Raw genomic sequence first — 7,646 nt, 5'->3', positions numbered from 1 at the left:
GCCCTGGCGGTCAAAGACCGCCAGGGTCAGAATGACCACCTTAATAGGTTATGGTACATCTGTTTACCACTTCTGAAAATAACACCATTAATGCATAGAAAGACAGTTTTTTATGATATACAGTGTTATACAATATACATTGTAAATTCCAAACCAATCCTGAATAATCTTCACAATAACTGTGTTACAAGGTACTTGTAGTATTAATTATCACTATATCAGTGACCACATCTCTTCTAGGTCATTTAACCTATGTGTGGTAGTGTTAAAAAACTCAATCATTCTAGCCTCCGTTCTATTTAAGATCGACTCAATGTACCCACCCCTGTAAATCTTTTGTGCTACAAAAATCAAACACAAGAGTATATCATTTTCAGAGTGGTTCTTTTGTAGTGGTCTACTAATGGTGTGCCCTCTACTGCACATTTGATTCTAGATTTATGTTATAACACACAAGCTTTCGCGGATTGAGTAGTTTGTCCAATATATACTAACTCCTATGAACGCTGCACACAATAAATTACATTCTTAATATTGCAGTTGGAAAACCTTGTTTGGCAGTGAGTGACTCCATTGAGAGTAATGGTCTTTGTGTTCCTCGTAAACTGACAGGTTGCACAATGGTGACATTTGTAGTGTCCTGTTGAAGGAAGCAAACACAACATATCAATTAGTTATTTCATATGCTCCCCTGGTCGGGCTGCTTTCACCAACTAACTTGGATACTTTTCTAAATGAGAACAGAGGTTTTGGAATTTTTATATTCCCCAAAATCTTCCAAGTTTTTCCAATAATATTTTTCACTTTATTGGCTTTCAAGAGTGATGAGACGTGTGAGCAGGGTCTATTCTACCTTCTCTTCCATCCACCAGTAGGTCCACAATATTCACTTTATTTGTGCCTGATGTCATGATGAAGTTAGGATGTATTGTTCGCTGATTCAACCATTCATTAAATGCTTCTAATGACTCTTTGTCCCCCTTCCACATCATGAAAACTTCATCTATATAATGAAACCAATGTCTCATGTGACCTTAAAAGGATTACTGTCGGTATGAAGCCACTCATTTTATAAAAGACATGAGCAAATTTGCTGCCTCTGGGGTGAAGCTACACCCTATTGTCATGCCCATGATCTGTAGGTGTAGGTAATCCTTAAAGGCAAAAAAATGTTCCTCAAACATATCAAGGCCATATCAAGGCCATAGCCACCAGAAATTCGGTGGGGACATTGTGGCAAGGATCTAGAATCCATAAATGCCTTGATGACTCATATAGCCTCATCCTGTGGTATATTTATATATAGTGACTCAATGCAAAAGTCACTAGGCACTCATTAGTCTCATCATAGGGAAGACCTTCCACTTTATTGGTTATATCCATGGAATCTGTAATGATGACCTCCGTTTCCGACTACAGAAGGTTTTAGGAAGACATCAATATATTATGCCACTAGGTCCAGAAGAGATCCACAAGCTGAAAATATTGGCCTGCCTGGAGGATTTGTGGCATTCCTGTAGATTTTAGGAAGGATATATACCACCAAAGTTCTAGAATCCTTCCTATAAAGAAATTCAAACTCTTTTTACCATTTCCAACCTTCCTCTACTGCTCCTGTGTCAGTTTTTTAATTTTACCTTAACTCCACAAAAGGATTTTCTCTAGTCAGTTGGTAGTGGGCTGGATTGCTAAACTGCCGTAGAATTTCCTGATCATATTTCTGACTGTCCGTCACCACTATGGCTCCTCCTTTATTGGCAGGCTCTATCACAATGGACTTATTTCTGGGGAGATTTTGAATTGCCTGTAATTCTTCTCTACTGCAGTTCTGTTTAAAGGACAATTTCTTGGAGCTCAATGAATCGATTTTCCTTTATTTTCTGTCTCTTCAAATACAAACATTTGAGGTGCCATACTAGAACGAGCTGGACAGAATGTGGATTTACTTTTTAGCCCACTCATGTTCGACTCCTCTATTTTATTGTTACCAGCAAAGAAGTTCTTGAGTCATACTTTACTTAAAAATGAAGGATCTCTGTCTTCATACAAAACCGGATCTACTCAGGGGTACAAAAGAGAGACCCTTGTCCAGTACTTAATCCTCCATATCTGTAGGTTGGTAGTTAGATAAATTGTAGATGGGAATAGATTCATTAGAATGTATTCCTGAACCGTTCATTGCCTGTATATCTGCCTCCTGGTTCTGAACTCTTCCTTTTCCCCTGTTTGGAGGGGGGATTCTCTACCACATTGCTCCTCCCCCTTCTCCCTCCACTGCCAAAAAAACGGTTGGGCACCTGGGTCGGAAGCACTTGGGTTGGAAGGTTCTGGGGTTTCTTGTCCTGAATCTGACGAGCTATCTGAGAATGAAATAAAATATCTTTGTGATCTCCCTTGGTACTGTGTATTAAAACTACTAGGATGTTTGTAGAAATACTCCTTTAAGTAGGGATAGATGTTCTCTATCTTAAAACTCTTTATTCTCAATAGCTCTTGATATCTTTGTAGTTTTTTGTTTAACAGTAAAGTTTTCAAATACTTTTCTTCATGTTCTCTAGTAACTGTTTAGCATCCAGAATGGTAGGATCACTTGTGATTTCTATCTCTAGGGCCTCTATTTCCTTTAATTCTGCTTTCCTTATATATAATAGTGTTTCGATTGATAATGACAACCAGTCGCGGGAGCACTTTGTGCCCACACTGCTAAACTGCAATAAATATTCTTTGTCAACAAAAAAAATCACTGGTACATTCTTAACCTGAAGGCCTAATGGTATAGTGTTATTCTTGACCGGTTCCAGCAGGACTTGTGCATTTAGGTGTATCCTGATATTCTTCTTTTTAAGTTGTTTCATTTTTTCAATTTGGTCCAAATGTATAGCTATGGAGGCAGCCACTCAGTAGGGATGGGTGCTCTAATAACTTGTTGATCTGAGCATCCGTATAACTGACCATATGAGGTTCTGACATGTCTAACATAAACATACAGAAAGAAAATAAACTACCTAGCTCTCCTTATCTATTTTATACATTAAAGAATAATACTCTCTCGAATACAATCCCACAGGTGCAAGCATCATGTACACACCATTTAGGGGTATGCCGGAATAACCCCACAATACCTGGGCAACAGGCATCTAAAATATTAACATGGTATCTAATGGGGTTAAATTGAAAAATCACTTTTTCCACACTGGAACCTGAATTTACCACTGGGACATCAGCATAAGTCATACCAAATAATTTATTCAAGAGATTTATGTGTAGTAATTGTAATAAATCACAGCTGCTCTTTTTTTATACTTGGGACAACTAATAATGGGTTTAGTAGCATAGGATTGTGCTGCTCAATCTGGAGACATCTAGAACAAGCATGTGGTACTGTAAGCTTATGCTGCTCACTCGCTGGGCGCTTAGTAACAGCCTGTGGTACTGCAGGCTTGTGTTGCCCAATGTATGAGTTTGTATTCGTTCTGGTTTGACAGTGGCACTGTAGTTCAGTGCTTATGTCAGTATTCTTCTATACAATGTGCACAGAGTTTGCTTCAGCGGCTTAAACGTCTTTCAACTAGTGGCTGTTTTTGTGTAACATGCTGCCTCCTAGGAAGTGCTAAGTGCTTTAATTGCAATCCATAAAGTGCATTGCTTTCAACATGTGGCAGGGACTATTTGCTCAACACAGAAGCCATCTTGAAGAGAAGGACTCCCTTCAAAAAAACGACATGTTCTGCATCATATGCAGATACGTACTCAAAGTATGATCTCAAAGTAAATAATGTAGATACTCATATATGGAGCATTTGTACATTTAATATAAAATATTTTGGTGTGGAAAAATAATACATAAAATACAAATTCTCTAAGCATGACACCCTATAAATATTATCTAGCATTTATATATGTTTCCTGATGAGCTGTGTCATTACTTTCATTAGGCTCCTACTATAATCCCTAGATCAAATCAGCTGGTTCTTTTAATTTAGAGATTGCCCTCAAGACATATGTATGTGACAATGTGGCCCTTCTTCTGTACCTATGGTGGTAATTGCCATTGTGGTCCTCCTTTGATGCTGATTGAATGTGCCATTGTGATCCTTAAATACAATACTTTTTTAAAACCAATGAATCCAGTGTTGGTAATATAAGAATTGACTCCTCCATTTAATACCTTTGAACTTACATAACAGTGCTATCATTGTAATCAATTGGAACTTCTCTTTTTTTTATTCTCAGAACACTTAGTAGCAGCCGTGGTACTGCAGGCTTGTGTTGCTCACTCTCTGGACACCTAGTAATAGCCTTTGGTACCTCAGACATCTGCTATGCACTGCCTTGGCTCACAGACATTTCCTGCAATTTACCTAGTGGAATGCCTGCTAAGCGGTGCTTTTAGAGTAAGATAGGCTGCCAGGGACCAATCATTATCCCATTTAGTGGTAGCCTCCTGCAATATGGTACTACGTCCAGTATTTTTTGCCAGGCATGATTTTAGTTTCCAGTCTGTTCCTAGATGTAGAACCTTGTGGAAAAGCTCAACTCATCGCCCAGCACCATGCCACCACAAACCACCCCTAACCATTCTATACCAAACCACATAAAGTAGAACAAACCACATTAAGTTTCTACATACAACACCACACTATGGCCGCACTCCACAAACAGTTGTGAGGATATTGGAAAGGGTCTAGAGACAAGATATTTGAACAATCTTAAATTTGCGAGAAAGAAATAAAAGAAAAAGATACTTAGGTCCAAAGTTTTTTTTTCTTTGACCCTATTTAAATTAACTCTCTAGTAAGTATCTGGAAAATCTGTCCAAAATTCCTTCATTAAAACATTGCCATCCTACATATCTCCATAATGGACTAACCTCACCAGGCGCGGCTCCTCCGCTAAGGTGGAAGAGCGTCGACCCCTGCCAGCAGCAGCAGCTGCCAAACTTTCGCAATAAAACGATAAACTACGTTTATCATAGTTGTATTGCAAAAGGGACGGGCCACTGGAGTGACAGGGACAGAAGGGGAGTACACAACACTCCCCCTCAGTGCGCATGCATTTTTGGTTGTCTGTCTCGGGCCGGCCTAACATACATGAGCACTAAGCTCTTTCCAACCCGGCACTGAGTTGCTGGTTTGAAGAGAGCAGGCAGATGCTCCCAGTCTGCCTTGGAGCACCCTGGCTGGGTGCTCCGACCAACCCGAATGCTGCTTTCATGCTGCCAGCAGCATGCCATTGTTCAGACTGGCCGCAGGGCAGGCTCGGAGCCTGTGCCTGCAGTCTGCTGCAAAAGCAAGAGGAGCAGCGTGGTGGTGGCGGCGGTGGCAGCGATTCATGTACGTTTTTTTTTAATTCATTTTTCTTCCCCCCTGCACCGCCCTGCCCCTGCCACGTGCCGCGAGCCGCTCCTGAACCTCACACAGTGCTCAGTAGGATAGGGAATGTTCCCAGACAGCTTTAAAAATGCACATGTCAAGCCTGAATATTGAAGATATTGAGTTCAACATCTGATCAATAACTAGCCTACTGTTGGGGCTAACACTGGATAGTATGGTAAACCAACAAATGAATGACCACATTAAAAACAGAAACCTGCTACAGTCAACATAGCTAGGTGTTAGAGACCGATACAGAACTGAAATTGCAAACCTATCAATTTTGGATGACGTATTAAATATTCAAAACAAAGTGCAGCCTTCTAATTTTCCTTGACATCACTGCAGTGTTTGACACTTTCAGCCATGTGACCCTTGTCAATATTCAACAATATGCGAGGATGGACAGCGCTGTTCTTAGATATATAAAAACTTAAATGTAAAACATACCATATACAGTTAAAATAAAATGAGAAACATCTCATTGGATCAATCTCTTCTAGTGGTTTACATCAAGGCTTCAGATCAATGTAATCTTTATGTTGAACCACTCAAAGAAAGGATATGGAGAAAGTGGCCTGAATATACGATGAAACGCTGATAATACTCTGATCTGTCTTAAAATTAGCTCTGAAGAAGTTTTACCAATTTAAAAGAAACTTAAAATAACTCAAGACATCGCTATCCAAACAATTCCTAAAACTCATTCAGGGCTGGCTCAATGGGGGTGTGACTTGCGCTACCACACTTGGTGATGACATTAGGTGGGGCGCTGCACTTGCAAGTATGTTATGGTTTTAAAAGCACCTGCTGCCATGTTCCTTGCCTCCAGCAGTTTTTAGGCAACAGTAAAAAGGGTCAAGCTAAATCAGGTGATTAATGTTCTTCCTAGAGAGAGTTTGGAGATTTATCTAGTGGAAGCTTTGACTCATCATAAGGTAGTGCAGAGGGTTAATATGGCTGCTGCAAAGAACATCTACCATGCAGATCACAAAGTGTATACAATGTAAATAGGTCATTGGGTTATTGCTTTTGTCAGAGATTATTTTTTTAACTTGCAGCATTGCAGCTCATAAGTAAAAATCCTAATATAGAATAGTGAGCTATTAGCTGTTGTCAAAGAGCTGAATACAAACTGCAAGGAATACATTATAACAATATGATTTTTTCTGAGTCTCTCATTATCCTAATGTTGCAAAAAGGGTTATTATTAAAGAAAAGCCCCAACCATGGTGTTAAGTTTTAAATTCTAAGTTTGTGCTTCTACAGGCCAACTACACTGCCTACCAGTATGGATCTAACTCATAAACCTTGTAGTCCTCACTCTTATGTAACTTTTCCTATACACTGATTTACACATGATGCAGTGGAGAATTGGATGCCACCCTTACGTCACAATGTTGATCTATATGTGGCAATAACAAAAATATAATGTATGAATTAATGCTAATCTAATGTAAAGTGGTGGACTCACAGTCAATAAGTGCATTCACTGTAATGTTAGAAATACATGTACTCAATCAATCAATCAGACATTTATAGAGTGCTGCAAATCACCTGTGTGGGTTTCGGGCACTGGAGCTGTATGCTGCTGCGTGGAGGAATGACCATTCAAACATCCAGGTTTTTTGGTTCTCTTCTGAATTTCTGGCGTGACGGTGCAGTGCTGCGGTACAGGGGGAAGCTGTTCCAAGCCTTGGCTGCCCGATGGCAGAGCAAGCGTCCTCAGCTGTTGGCTTGTTGGATCTGTGGGGTGTCAGCGAGGAAGAGGGAATATGATCAGAGGTGTCTGGTTGATCAAGCATTTGATGATGTATGCTGCTCCTTCATTTGCTGCAGGACCTTGTAGATGTGAGTCAGCATCTTGAACTGGTATTTCATCTGAATCGCATGCCTGGGTAGTTTATGGAGATGGGGTGTGCTATAGGTCCTTCTGGGGAGGCTGAGTACGAGTCTTGCAGCTTAGTTATGTATTGTCTGAAGTCTATTCAGGAAGTGTGCTGTGATTCCTAAGTAAAGCGTGTTTCTGTAGTCCAGTCTGCATCATGTGATGGGGCCTGCATGACGGTCCTTCTGGTGTCTGCTGGGAGCCATCTTAAGAGCCTGCGGAGCATGTGAAGGGTGTGGAAGCAGGCGGATGAGACTGCGTCGACTTGTTTCTTCATGGATAGCTTGCTATCCAGGATGTGGCTGAGGTTGCAGGACTGGTCTGTTTGGGCGGGGGGGTGGTGCTGAGCTCTGCAGTCTGCCATGTGTCAGTCCATGGCAAGGCAA

The 7,646-nt window shown here is 40.6% G+C and overlaps 1 long non-coding RNA gene across 1 annotated transcript in view; it reads right to left on the bottom strand.

The window, feature by feature from the left end:
• Positions 1 to 265: 265 nt before the first annotated feature.
• Positions 266 to 7,646, bottom strand: part of LOC138249206 (uncharacterized) — a 136,053-nt gene continuing 128,672 nt past the window's right edge. The window contains exon 3 of the long non-coding RNA XR_011194782.1: positions 266 to 640. This is a non-coding gene — a long non-coding RNA (uncharacterized lncRNA). The remainder of the gene's footprint in view (positions 641 to 7,646) is intronic.

The sequence above is a fragment of the Pleurodeles waltl genome, chromosome 8, assembly GCF_031143425.1.
Source record: "Pleurodeles waltl isolate 20211129_DDA chromosome 8, aPleWal1.hap1.20221129, whole genome shotgun sequence".
Taxonomy (NCBI): domain Eukaryota; kingdom Metazoa; phylum Chordata; class Amphibia; order Caudata; family Salamandridae; genus Pleurodeles; species Pleurodeles waltl.
This window is presented reverse-complemented; position numbering and strand designations above follow the sequence as displayed.